General features: G+C 49.2%; 1 protein-coding gene across 4 annotated transcripts in view; it reads right to left on the bottom strand.

Annotated features, from left to right (window-relative positions):
• Window positions 1–14,513, bottom strand: part of LOC146839550 (apolipoprotein L3-like) — a 139,967-nt gene that overhangs the window by 31,880 nt on the left and 93,574 nt on the right. Inside the window, exon 1 of one of the 4 annotated variants that reach the window (XM_085651612.1) lies at window positions 7,063–7,218. The exons of 2 other annotated variants lie outside the window; for them this stretch is intronic. The gene's annotated coding sequence lies outside the window, so the exon portion shown is untranslated. Of the gene's footprint in view, window positions 1–7,062; window positions 7,219–14,513 lie in introns of those variants that run through there. One more of the 4 variants, XM_085651614.1, reaches the window with a different exon arrangement.

Genomic DNA, 14,513 nt, shown 5'->3' on the forward strand with positions numbered 1-14,513 from the left:
TAGGGTCTCTGCGCACTTTCTCACTGCTGTCTAGTGTTAAAGTCAGGGCTTTAAGTGGGCCGGGTCTGAGCATCGGCAGTTATTTTCTGGGGGCCTCGAAACAGGTCTCTAATGGGCTCTATTTTCGGGCCTCACAAAGGTAGTCAGTTTTCTTTTTTTTATTGGACTGCAGTGAGAGCATGCACATCGCTCACTACTGAGAAGTGGAGCGTCATGCCAGGTGAGCCGCGTTGTAGGGGGAAGGGAAATCATTTAAAGAGCCATTTTCTCTCAGGATTTCCCTTCTCTTTTTGCAGCGCAGGAGCAGCAACATCCGCGTGGGATGATTAGGAGAGAGACGACCAGGCATGCAATGCCCATTGCCCCGGGCTGAGACAGCTTACAGGGCGCACACACAAAGCCGCACCCAAGTACCTCACAGCTCTTTAAAAGACCATTTGCTTGTAAATGAGGCAGTTTTTTTCACCCCTTTTTTGAGCCCCTGCATCCCCACTCTGCCTATTGCTGGAAGAATTAGCATCCCCCGAAATTTGGCTCTAGTTGCGCCTCTGGGACTACCACAGGCAGCCAACTCCAGCACGACCCTGCTCTGACCTTTCACAGTGTCTTGTTTTAGTGCTAGGAACACACACGCTTTGCTTGGCTCACTTAGTTCTCACACCCCCTCCTTAATATGAAGATAGTAGCGTTGGAATTACCTTTATATTCCTATACTGTGCTTCACATGGAAATATAGACCACCACCCCAAATTAGCTGTTTGGTATACTCTCTCAAATGTAAGAACTACAGGTATTCAGGATCTGTCAGTCACGGCCAATTTAAAGCAGTGTTCCTATATAAAAATGGCCAAAAGGTTATGTTTCTGAATTAGCGTCTTACACTGAAAAGCTGGTTTACATTCCTTTCGCTGGAAAAGCTGGTTTACATTTCTGTCGCTGGATCAACCTTTGTTTAAAACACCACCAGAGAAGGGTGGTGAACTATGGTCCCATCAGGGCTGGTCTAAATAGACCTGGGCTGCATTTAGAGTAGTGGAAGGAGATTTCCTTGCACCTGAATGGGCTTGGTCTGCCTTGGACAATGCAGTCTCCACCTCCTACCAGGAAGCTGGGCCAAAGAGGACCAAACTGGTTTGGACTGAGCACAGACACTCTCTGCCCAAGAGATTAGAGAGAAAGGGAGTATAAATATTAGGGCCCAGAACTTTAGAACTCGCTTGGTTCATGGAACTTGCCAAGAAGAGCTGCCAGGAGGGGTACGGCCCCTTTGCTGTGTTGTTGCTTTGTTGGGTTGGCCTGCAGTGGCTGCTTCTGCCTTGGGCAGTGAAAGGACTGGACTGAAATTTCTTCACTTTTTGCCGAGAATCTCCAAGGGCTTGAAATAGAGTTTGCCTCCTGTCCACGAAGTCTCAGGGACAGCAAAGACTTCACTTAACTCTGGGTACCGCCTCTGGAACCATAGGTTTCAGTTGCCACAGAGGAGGAAAACAGACGTCACCGACACCGCTGTTGGAGCGGTGTCCAGAAGGCACCGCAGATGGTAGTGCTGCACCTCAAATTACATCCCTCATCTCACCGACTACTGCCACCAAGCCGCTGCTTGCACCGGGACATGTGCGCACTGAACTCCGCACTTCCTTGCTCCACTCCACCGCCCTGGTCTCACTGAACGTCGCTGCCCACTGACCTCGACACCCTTTTCAGCACCCTGGACTTGGGGGGGGGGGGGGGTTGGGGGCTGCTCGTAAGTCCCATAACGCACTGCCTCGTACCACACCACAGTTTGGGCCGACCGACGCCACCTCCCATCAACCGGCACTGCCACTTGCACTGTGACCTTTCAGCACCGCAACAAGCACTGCCCCACTTTGCTCTACAGTCCTGGTCTCACCGACGCCGCTGGACAACCGTCACTGAGCTGCTGCCTGCACCGTGACTAGAGGGGGCCGCACTGCTACGCTTCACATTGCAACCGCAACCCTTGCCGCGACTGGTCCGCACTGACGTGGTCGGCTGGAGCTGTTAGAGTCTGTTTTCAGCACTGCGGTAGCACCAGAAGGAGCTATCAACTTCAAGGAGCTGCATTTTAAAGTCATTCTTACAAAGTCAGCATTTTTGATTACTGAATGTTGGTCTTTTAGCGTTTTGGTCTTGTTTGCACAGATAAATATTAGTTATTTTTCTAAAACTGGTGTGGTGACCTTTTGTAGTGTGTTCACTGTATTACTGTGTGTTATGTGCAAATGCTTTACGCATTGACTCTGAGATAAGCCTGACTACTTGTGCCAAGTTTCCAAGGGGTGAGCAGAGGTTATATTAGAAGTGTATCCCTCTTATCCTGACTTGAAGGACAAAGGTGCAAACCATTGCCAACTAGAGACGCCCATTTCTAACATGCTGCAAGACGAAAAAGTAGAGAGGCAAAACTCTATGAAAAATAGTTCCACCAAATCGGATGTTAACAGTATTTCAACTACGTGAAACTGATAAGAGAAGTAAACTAGAAATAAGCATCGGTAAATGCAGGAAAATATGCTACAGCCAATAAAAATGGAGGAAAAGTGGCAAGCATAGGAACCAATGAAAAGCCAGGAAAGAGGAGGGAGGAGGTAAGCCTCTTGAAGTTTATATTAAAAGCAATAGATTTCACAAGCACAGCACAAGCACTGTGCAGACAAACCTACTAAGCATCTCAGAAATGCATGTGCACCAACACCTCTCCCCATGTTTTGGACAACTAGCTCAAGTTTTGTACCTATACACTCTTGTGGAAGATGAATGTAGTTTCCCCTTGAATTCTGTAGAATCTCCCCCCCCCAAAAAAAAGAAATGAATACCCCATTAATATGTTGTTGTTCCATACTCTTAGCAATACATATATTCCAACTGAAAATCGAATACTCTGTACAAAGCATTTATGAAAAAAAAAAAAAAAAATTATAACATCACACATTGCTGAGATAATCACAAAAAGCATCAAACAGCAAAGTCTTCTTGTTCAGTTTCTTTTGTTGTATTTATTCTTATAAGCAGTCAGAAAAAGCCAACACGTGTTTCGCGCTCCACTGCGCTTCTTCAGAGCTTATAGATCTGTCCTAGAAACTTGTTTGTGTGAGCAAGGCAGGAAGTGCCGAAACGCCCAACAGCTAAAACTAAAATAAACAAGAAACTGACCGTCTGATCCAGCTCCTGTGTCGGTGTCCCGTTCTTGAACAAAGGAATTGGAGTGGATAATATATATATATATGTATATGCAATTGTCCTCTTAAGAATCCCTCTTGTTCCTTTGCTGGGAGTTTTAGTAGTACACGTAACCAAGGTCTTATGAGTGCAGATAAAATGACACAGTCTTAAGAGATCACATCTCTTTTTAAAAAGAAGTTGCATGAAAACTACAAAGCATCTATTGTTGTATAAAGATAAAAACTCATTTGTAAAAAGAACGCATGCATGGTCACTAATGAACGGGTATACAAAAATGAAAGTTCAAATCATACTTAGAAACTCCTTGGTCTCTAAAGCAAAAAAAAAACATTTTCCTAAAAGCCAGTTTTGGCCTTTTCCTGGGTTTATGTCATGTAATGCCTTGGCTTCGAACATTGGAGTCGATACCTTGTCGCAGGAGAAAAGAACATTATTCATTTACTCGGTCTATGCCCCAAATTTAAAGATGAAAGAAGAACTTTACTTAAGTGGCATTTTAATTCCTGTGGAATACGAACCTGTAGACAAGCACTCTGAAGAGGTCTACAATCAGACAATATAGCTCTGAATTCAGCTTTTGTAAAGTTTTTATTAATAAGAAAGAAATTAGACCCGCAAAATTAATATACCACATAGGGTGTATATATTAACTATATATGTATTATGAGGTCTGCATTATTAAGTGTTGAGATGTCTTTGATAAATTTATTTATCAATGTTTTTATTATCCTTAAGCCCGATTTTATTATATTTATTACATTATGAATTGTTTTTATGTATTGTAAGATTTTAAATAATCAAGCAATAAAAATGAAATGAAGCCATGAAACGTCAGGCTTGTATGAAATGATGATCGGTCAAATGTCCCATCCACTCTATAAACCACCCAACCGAAAGAGAAAATAACTTTAACCGTTTCTCTTAGATGTCTGGGAACATGCTGAACACTTAACACAGCAGCTACTTTCAGGATGTGATATTAAATTCATACATGCCCGGAGGGACCCCTTTCAGGATTGGGAGGCAGGGGACAGGGAAGCGAGGATGTCTGACTTGCTGTGCAAATCAGGTGTAAGGTGCTCCTCACCCTGAGTGCAGAGACCGGGGGACATAAGTTTACAACCAACAGGACACTGGGAGGCGGCCTTAAAAAATGATGGCTCCATTGTTAAGTATTTGCAGGGAGAGCAGCACCATCTGCATTTTTGTAGCATCTTGAAACCCACTGGTGTGACTTTTGGGTGCTTTTTTTCTGGTGGGGCAAAAAGGGTCAAGCAACGAAGGGGGAGGAGGGATGAGGTGGAGTAGACACAAGAAGCAATAACGGGGGTGGGGGAGGACTAGACGAGCAGCAACGCAGGACGGGTGGGGCAGGGCAAGCAACGATGTGGGAGGGGGAGTGAGAAAAGGAGTGCAATAAAAGTTCAAAAAATACTTCTGAAAGCGGCGAGCACTGGAGGGGAACTAAGCAACAGAAGCAGTACTTAGGCAATGCTCCAGTGTAGGGACAAACACACAAACAGGAAGCGAAGCCGGCACTCGCTGATCAAAGGGAAATGAGAGCGACGATGAAGCCAACCAATGGTAAGCAATAGGCAGGCTCTAAGCCCGCTGTAAGTAAACAAAATGTCCTGCAAGACTAAGCGCATGCGCAATCTCAGGCGAGGCCTACGGTACAGGGCGTAGGGAGGAAGGAGGGTGTAAACTATCGAAGACGTGAAAGTACCCACCAAACATACCAAAGGGCATAAAGCAACTACAGGGACCCTAAAACATTTAGGGGCAGTAGAGTGAAGTTAAGAGAAGGTTTAGGGAGGGGTCAGGAACGTGTCCTACCTGAAGGGAAACCGCCTGTACCATGCAGGACCCTTACCAGCAGCCGACACCACACAAGTTTAAGTACTACACGGGTAAGCCTTTCTACCTTTACCACACAGTACTTTAAAGCACAGGTAGTTTTTTTCCTAAATAACATTTTTTATGTTATTTAAAATAAAAAGTGATTTTAGGGTTTAGAGGTGGGTAGAGGTAAGAGGAAGGAAGGGATATGTTAGGATTTGGGGCTGGGTAGAGGTAAAGGGAAGTCAGGGTGACTTTGGGGCTCGGTGGGTAGGTGTAAAGGGAGGTAAGGTGATTTTAGTGCTGGAGGGGGGGTAGAAAGTAAAGGGAGGTAGGAGTAAATTTAGGGGTTGGAGTGGGTAGAAGTAAAGGGATGTAAGTGTAATATTAGGGTTCAGGGTGGGTAGAGGTAAGGGTAAATATAGTGTTTGGTGGTGGGTAAAGGTGAATTTGGGGTTCAGAGTTGTGGGAAAGGCCGACTTTATAGCTCAGGGGTGGGAAGAGGTAAAGGCAGGTAAGAGCGATTGTAGGGTTCAGTGATGTGCAGAGGTAAAGGGAGTTAAGGATAAATTTAGGGTTCAGGATGGGTAGATGCAAAGGGACATATGGGTAACTTTAGTGCTTGCGTCAGTAGAGGAAAGGGAGGTGGGGTGAATTTAGGGTTCAGGGGAGGGTTGAAGTAAAGTGTGGTAAGGGTGATGTTAGGGTTCAGGGATGGGTAAAAATAAAGGGAGGTAAGAGTGAATTTAGGGTTCTGGGGTGGGTAGAAGTAAAGGGTGGTAAGGGTGATTCTAGGGTTTGGGAGTTAGTAAAGGGAGGTAAGAGTGAATTTAGGGCTCAGGGTGGGTGGAGGTAAGGGGGTATGGGTGAAACAAACCTTTTGAAAACACCGCATGTTTTATGATGAATAAAACATTCTCTAAAATTAAAAAAGAGGTAACCGACAAGTGAGTGAATGTGACAGCGAGAAACGTAAACATTTCAGTGTGTACGTGTCGAGCAGAAGGCAGAGGAAATGTATGTTTTGGAAACTGGTCACATGCAGCCAAGTTTCGTTATTGCACGTTCTTTGTTTTCAGCTCTTGGAAATACCCGAGTGTCCGCTTGAACTCTGGTGGTTTCAAAACACTAAATATGCAGCATAATCCGTACACCAACGGCTGGAAGAAAAGGATTCAAGAAATCCGTCAGTACTTGAGAAACAAACACATAGAGAGAGCAAGGGAAGCGACCTGTGCGGACACGCGCTCACTAATGTACAAGGAGAAAACAAGAGTGACAGTGAAGCCCGCCAATGGTAAGCAAGGGGCGGGCGAGAAGCTTCTTTTAAGAGTTTTTTTTTCTTTTCAAGAAACTGTAGATAGTCGCATGCCTCTTCCATTCGCTATAAATCGTGAAAGACTAACGCATAGTACATGGACACAGCGCACACAAGCACACGGAAAACCATGAAACGTCAAAAGCAAACTCTGCAGCTGTGCGGGTCTCGAGAGAAACAGCGATTTATATATCAAATAAAGGTCGGAGCCGTCGTTAACTCTGAGCCTGGTATTTCAGCCGGAACAACAAGGAGGGTTTGTATCTTTACTTCACAATTTAAACAGTGACATCCTGCACAAGTCCGGGCCCAGATCCACGCCAGGCTTTCAAGAGAACCGACCAGGGGTAAAAGCGCCTTATTTGCGTGTAATCGATTATCTTTTGTGGAAATCCGGCGCCTCTGGCAGGGACCCATCGCAGGTCTACTCCGCCTTTCATCCTCCCAATATCAACGTTTCTTGTACCATATGGTTAGGGAAGAATAAACATCTCCTATGCGGAGCACATGATTCAAGCAATGTAGCGCCTAGAGTCGGTGGCTGAGAACCGAAACTGGCTGAAAGTCGCTCTCATGACATTAACGGACAGGACCCACTGGCCGAGCTCCGCAAAAACCACTAATGGACCCGTTAAAATGAAAGCGGTATCCTGCAGACGGCCCACCGCTTCCTAAGCCGCCCCCACCCCCAGAATGAGTACCTGGATAGAACAGAGGGTTCAGGCACCTGCTCCGGAGACCCGTCCTCGCTTCTGCCTCCGAAGCGCTGCAGCCCCCTCTCTCTCTCTCTCTTCCTGTCCTCTCCTTGCCCTCTCTGCAGGCCTCTGCTCGCCTTTACTTTTGGTTTCACCCTCTTTGTAGATGTGAAACGCCCTTGAGAGCGCGTGGCGCCTCACGTCCTCCCTGGTTACAAAGCGGAAACAAACAGTCCCTTCACTACACCTGCTTGTGGCTCTCGACGTTTTGACACGCGAGGACCGAGGCTGGGACGACACCCCGACTGGTGCACGTGCATTCAAAACCCATCCCGAGATCGCACAGCGCCTGGTGCACGTGCATTCAAAGCCCATCCCGAGATCGCACAGCGCCTGGTGCACGTGCATTCAAAACCCAGCCAGAGATCGCACAGCGCCTGGTGCACGTGCATTCAAAGCCCATCCCGAGATTGCACAGCGCCTGGTGCACGTCCATTCAAAACCCATCCCGAGATCGCACAGCGCCTGGTGCACGTGCATTCAAAGCCCATCCCGAGATCGCACAGCGCCTGGTGCACGTGCATTCAAAACCCATCCCGAGATTGCACAGCGCCTGGTGCACGTCCATTCAAAACCCATCCCGAGATCGCACAGCGCCTGGTGCACGTGCATTCAAAACCCATCCCGAGATCGCACAGCGCCTGGTGCACGTGCATTCAAAACCCAGCCAGAGATCGCACAGCGCCTGGTGCACGTGCATTCAAAACCCAGCAGAGCCAGGGATTGCACAGCGCTGGTGCACGTCCATTTAAAACCCATCCCGAGCCAGGGATTGCACAGCGCTGGTGCACGTCCATTCAAAACCCATCCATAGATTGCACAGCGCCTGGTGCACGTGCATTCAAAACCCAGCAGAGCCAGGGATTGCACAGCGCTGGTGCACGTGCATTCATAACCCAGCACCGAGCCTGGGATTTTTATTTGATGCGTTTTTATATAGCGCGGACTTTACCCGAAGGTGTCAGAGCGCTTCACAATAGGACCAGTGATGATACATGAGGAGAAAATTACAAGTGAACATGTTACAAAATCAAACGTTACGACACATGCGGCAATAGTGACAATTGTGCAAGTATCAGGAGCAAACAAAATACAAGAGGTAGCAAACGATACGTTACAAAAGGAAAAAGTGACGTGTGCAGGTTACAAGAGCGTACAAAGTACACGTAGAGGTAAAATACTGCAATAAATGGCAGACACTCAAAACACTAAAACAGAGGTTACGTTACATGAGGCAGTGGTGGCCGTTGTGCATGTATCAAAAGCAAACAAAATACAAGAGGTAGCAAACGATACGTTACAAAAGGAAAAAGTGACGTGTGCAGGTTACAAGAGCATACAAAGTACACATAGAGGTGAAAAGTTGCAATAAATGGCCGACACTCAAAACACTAAAACAAAAGTTACGTTACATGAGGCAGTGGTGGCCGTTGTGCATGTATCAAAAGCAAACAAAATACAAGAGGTAGCAAACGATACGTTACAAAAGGAGAGGCGACGTGTGCATGTTACAAAAGAGTACAGAGTATAAGTAGAGGTATAATACTGCAATAAATGGCAGACACTCAAAACACAGAAACACACTGGGAAGGCACTTCTATAGGCATGGAGAACAGAATTTCCTATAATGGAAGGACTTCCTTCAGAAAATAGAGGGCGTGAATTAAATTTGGAAGTGTCTTTGAAGGAGGAGAGCTTTGAGGTCAGTTTTGAAGGCCCGGGAAGAGGTGGTGGTCCGGAACTGAGGCGGAAGTGAGTTCCAGATTCTTACCGCGTTGCCTGAAAAGGATTGGGCCATCGATCTTTCCTTCTTGAAAGTGGGAGGTTCAAGCAATACATTGTCCGCATTACGTGATGGTCTAGAGCCTCTAGAAAGTTTCAGTTTATCCGCCAGGTAGCGAGGGGAGGAGGAGTGCAAGGCTTTGTGGGTGATACAGGCAGTCTTGTAGATAGATCTTGCCTCTATGGGAAGCCAACGGAGGGTGGATAAAATGGGTGTGATGTGGTCGCTTCTTTTGGCCCCATATCTGAAGCTGCTGAAGGGAGAACAGACTACAGGGAGGACAGGTGGGTTTTGGGGAGGCCAGCAAGAAGAGAATTGCATTAGTCCAATCTGGAGAGAACCAGCGATTGGACCAGGGTTTTAAGGTCGTGCTCCGGGAAGAAGCGACGAATCCCCCAAAGAAGGCGCAGTTGGTATCGAGCAGACTTTGCAATGGAATCGATGTGGTAGAGTAGATTGAGTTTTTTGTCGAGTATGACACCAATGGATATTGCACTGTCGACAACGATGGGTTTATTGTTAAGTAGATTCATCTGGCCCATCCATGATTGAACCGGGGGAGGAGAAAGTGAGGAGGGGAGGAGGAGGAATTCAGTTTTGGAGGGATTCAGAATCAGCTGATGAGTTAACATCCAGTTTTGATTGGAGTCGAGAGTAGATCTTAGGATGGAGAGATCGTGAGTGGAGGCCACATTAAGGTAGATTTGGGTGTCGTCCGTATAGAGATAGTGGATCCCGGATTTACTAAGGAGATTTTCCAATGGTTCTAAATAGAGATTGAACAGTGTGGGTGCAAGTATAGAGCCTTGAGGAACACCTTAAACTACCGCCAAAGGAGATGAAAGACTGTTCGCTATTTTGATCATTTGGGATCTATCAGAGAGGAAGGAGGCAAACCATTTGAGCACAGTGCCCTCCATGCCCATTCTCTGTTGCAGAGTGTTAAGGAGAGTATTGTGATTGACAGTGTCAAAGGCTGCAGAAAGGTCAAGGAGGATTATAAGACAAGACTCTCCCAAATCGAGTATCCGCAGCGCGTCATCAATCACTAGCAGCAGGGCTGTTTCAGTGCTGCAGTTTTGAATGAAGCCGGACTGGAAATTGTCAAGAAGATCATTGTCCTGGATATGACGAGAGAGTTGTTTCGCGACACATCTTTCTGTGATTTATGCAAGAAAAGGTAGGTTAGTGATGGGGCGGTAGTTGTTGAGGTCGTTCGCATCAGCTGTGGGTTTTTTAAGCAGAGGGGTGACCTGCCCAGTTTTGAAAGAAACAGGAAGGGAGCCTTGACAGAGGGAGAGGTTGACCAGAGTGGTCCAATAGGAAAGAGAATGGGTATAGAAGTCAATGGCAATGGCACTAGGGATGGGGTCAAGGGAATGGTTAGAGGGCTTTGTTTCGAGGATGCATTTGAGGAGGGCATCTTCAGAGATGGGGTCAAAGTTCTGCCAAATGGCTAAGGATTTGCGCTCCTCTCGAAGGGTAGGATGAATGACCTGATCTACAAGTGATTTCACTTTTTCGTCAAAGAATATAGCGAATTCCGTTGCTTTCTTAGTAGAATCCTCCAACTTGGAGGTTGGGGGAGAGTTGTTTGGGTTCTTGATGAGGTCGAATAGTTTTTTGGGTCTATTTTTGGCTGAGTCGAGGAGGGATCTGAAGTGTGACGCTTTTCCAAGGAAGATGTGCTTGTGGTACTTGGATCTTGCTGAACGAAGCGTGGCCAAATTATCGGTGGAGAGCCCTTGTCTCCATTGTTTCTCATGCCTGGTGCACGTGCATTCAAAACCCAGCACCGAGCCTGGGACTACACAGTGCCTGGTGCACGTGCATTCAAAGCCCAACACCTAGCCTGGAATTGCACAGGGCCTGGTGCACGTGCATTTAAAACCTAGCAGCGAGCCTGGGACGGCGCAGCGCCTGGTGCACGTTCATTGAAAACCCAGCCCGAGCCAGGGATTGCACAGCTCTGGTGCACATGCATTCATAACCCAGCACCGAGCCTGGGATTGCACAGCTCTGGTGCACGTGCATTCATAACCCAGCACCGAGCCCAGGATTGCACAGTGCCTGGTGTACGTGCATTCAAAACCCACCCCGAGATTGCACAGCGCCTGGGGCACGTGCATTCAAAGCCCAGCACCGAGCCTGGGATGGTAAGGCGTCTGGTGCACGTGCATTCAAAACCCAGCCCGAGCCAAGGATTGCACAGCGCTGGTGCACGTACATTCATAACCCAGCACATAGCCTGGGATTGCACAGTGCCTGGTGCACGTGCATTCAAAACCCACCCTGAGATTGCACAGCGCCTGGTGCACGTGCATTCAGAGCCCAGCACCGAGCCTGGGATAACACAGTGCCTGGTGCACGTGCATTCAAAGCCCAACACCTAGCCTGGGATTGCACAGGGCCTGGTGCACGTGCATTCAAAACCCAGCCCTAGCCAGGGATTGCACAGCGCTGGTGTACGTGCATTCATAACACAGCACCAAGCCTGAGATTGCACAATGCCTGGTGCACGTGCATTCAAAATCCAGCACCGAGCCAGGGATTGCACAGTGCCTGGTGTACGTGCATTCAAAACCTAGCACCGAGCCTGGGATTGCACAGAGCTGGTGCACATGCATTCATAACCCAGCACCGAGCCCGGGATTGCACAGGGCCTGGTGTACATGCATTCAAAACCCACCCAGGGATTGCACAGTGCCTGGTGCACGTGCATTCAAACCCCAGTACCGAGCCTGGGATTGCACAGTGCCTGGTGCACGTGCATTCAAACCCCAGCGCCGAGCCAGGGATAACACAGTGCCTGGTGCACGTACATTCAAAACCCAGCACCGAGCCGGGGATCGCACAGTGCCTGGTGCATGTGCATTCAAACCCCAGCGCCAAGCCTGGGATACCACAGTGTCTGGTGCACGTGCATTCAAAACCCAGCACCGAGCTGGGGATCGCACAGTGCCTGGTTCACGTGCATACAAAACCCAGCACTCAGCCGGGGATGGTACAGCGCCTGGTGCACGTGCTTTGAAAACCCAGCACCGAGCCTAGGATTGCACGGTGCCTGGTGCACTTGCATTGAAAACCCAGCACCGAGCCAAGGATTGCACAGCACCTGGTGCACGTGCAATCAAAACCCAGCACCGAACCAAGGATTGTACAGCACCTGGTGCATGTGCATTCAAAACCCAGCACTGAGACTGGGATTGCACAGTGCCTGGTGCACATGTAAACACTGAGCCTGGGAATGCACAGTGAATGGTGCACGTGTAAGCACCGAGCCTGGGATTGCCCAGTGCATAGTACACATGCATGCAAAGCCCAAGACCGAGCTTGGGATGAACCAGCACCTGGTGCACGTGCATTCAAAACCCAGCACCGAGCCAAGCATTGCACAGCGCCTGGTGCACTTGTATTTAATACCCAGCACGGAGCCTGGGATTGCACAGCGCCTGGTGCCTGTGTATTTAAAACCCAGCACTGAGCCTGGGATTGCACAGTGCCTAGTACATGTGCTTTCAAAACCCAGCACAGAGCCTGGGATTGTACAGTGCCTGGTGCACGTGTAAGGACCGAGCCTGGGATTGCACAGTGCCTAGTACACATGCTTTCAAATCCCAGCACCTAGCCTGGGTTTGCACAGTGCCTGGTGCACATGCATTCAAAACCCATCACCGAGCCTGGGGTTGCACAGTGCCTATTACGCGTGCATTCAAAACCCAGCACCGATCCTGGGACTGCACAGTGCCTATCACACGTGAATTCAAAACCCAGCACTGAGCCTGTGACTGCACAGTGCCTAGTACACGTGCATTCAAAACCCAGCACTGAGCCTGGGACTGCACAGTGCCTATCACACGTGCATTCAAAACCCAGCACCGAGCCTGGGACTGTACAGTGCCTATCACACGTGCATTCAAAACCCAGCACCAAGCCTGAGATTGCACAGCGCCTGATGCACGTGCATTCAAAACCCAGCACTGAGCCTGGGATTGCACAGTGCCTGGGGCACCGAGCCTGGGATTGCAGAGCGCCTGATGCACCTGCATTCAAAACCCAACACTAAGCCTGGGATTGCACAGCTCCTGGGGCACATGCATTCAAAACTAAGCGCCGAGCCTGGGATTGCACAGCGCCAGGTGCACGTGCATTCAAAACCCAGCACCGAGCCTGGGATTTCACATTGCCTAGTATACGTGCATTCAAATCCCAGCACCGAGCCTGGGATTGCCAGCGCCTGGTGCATGTGCATTAAAAACCCAGCACAGAGCCTAGAATTGCACAGCACGTGCTGCACGTTCATTAAAAACCCAGCACTGAGCCTGGGATTGCACGGTGGCTGGTGCACGTGTAAGCACCAAGCCTGGGATGAGACAGCACCTGGTGCGCGTGCTTTCAAAACACAGCACCGAGCCTGGGATAGCACAGTGCCTAGTGCACGTGTAAGCACCGAGCCTGGGATTGCACAGTGCCTGGTGCAATGCGTGCGTTCAAAACCCAGCACCGAGCCTGGGATTGCAGAGTGCCTGGTGCACGTGCATTCAAAACCCAGCACCGAGCCAGGGATTGCAGAGTGCCTGGTGCACGTGCATTCAAAACCCAGCGCCAAGGCTGTGACTGCACAGTGCCTGGTGCTCATGCATTCAAAAACCAGCGCATAGCATGGGATTGTACAGCACCTTGCGAGCCTGTGACTGCACAGTGCCTGGTGCACATGTATTCCAAAGCCAGCGCCGAGCCTGGGACTGCACAGCACCTGCTAAGGGCATGTATTCCAGACCCAGCATCGAGCCTGAGATTGCACAGTGTCTAGTGAGAGCAAGTATTGAAAACCCAGAGCCGGGACTGCACAGTGCCTGGTGCACATGCATTCAAAACCCAGTGCCGAGGCTGGGATTGCACAGTGCCTGGTGCACATGCATTCAAAACCCAAGACCGAGCCCGAGATCGCAGTGTCTAATGAGAGCAAGTATTCAAAACCTAGCGCCGAGCCCAGGACTGCACAGTGCCTGGTGCACATGCATTCAAAACCCAGCGCAGAGCCCAGGACTGAACAGTGCCTGGTGCACGTGCATTCAAAACCCAGCGCCGAGCCCGCACAGTGCCTGGTGCACATGCATTCAAAACCCAGCGCAGAGCCCAGGACTGCACAGTGCCTGGTGCACATGTATTCCAAAGCCAGCGCCGAGCCTGGGACTGCACAGCACCTGCTAAGGGCATATATTCCAGACCCAGCACCGAGCCTGAGATTGCACAGTGTCTAGTGAGAGCAAGTATTAAAAACCCAGCGCCGAGCCTGGGATTGCACAGTGCCTGGTGCACAGGCATTCAAAACCCAGCGCCGAGCCCGCACAGTGCCTGGTGCACATGCATTCAAAACCCAAGACCGAGCCTGAGATTGCACAGTGTCTAGTGAGAGCAAGTATTCAAAACCCAGCGCCGAGCCCAGGACTGCACAGTGCCTGGTGCACGTGCATTCAAAATCCAGCGCCGAGCCCGCACAGTGCCTGGTGCACATGCATTCAAAACCCAGCGCCGAGCCCGGGACAGCACAGTGCTTGGTGCACATGCATTCAAAACCCAACACCGAGCCTGAGATTGCACAGTGTCTAGT

The sequence above is a fragment of the Triturus cristatus genome, chromosome 4_1 (genome assembly GCF_964204655.1).
Source record: "Triturus cristatus chromosome 4_1, aTriCri1.1, whole genome shotgun sequence".
Taxonomy (NCBI): Eukaryota; Metazoa; Chordata; class Amphibia; order Caudata; family Salamandridae; genus Triturus; species Triturus cristatus.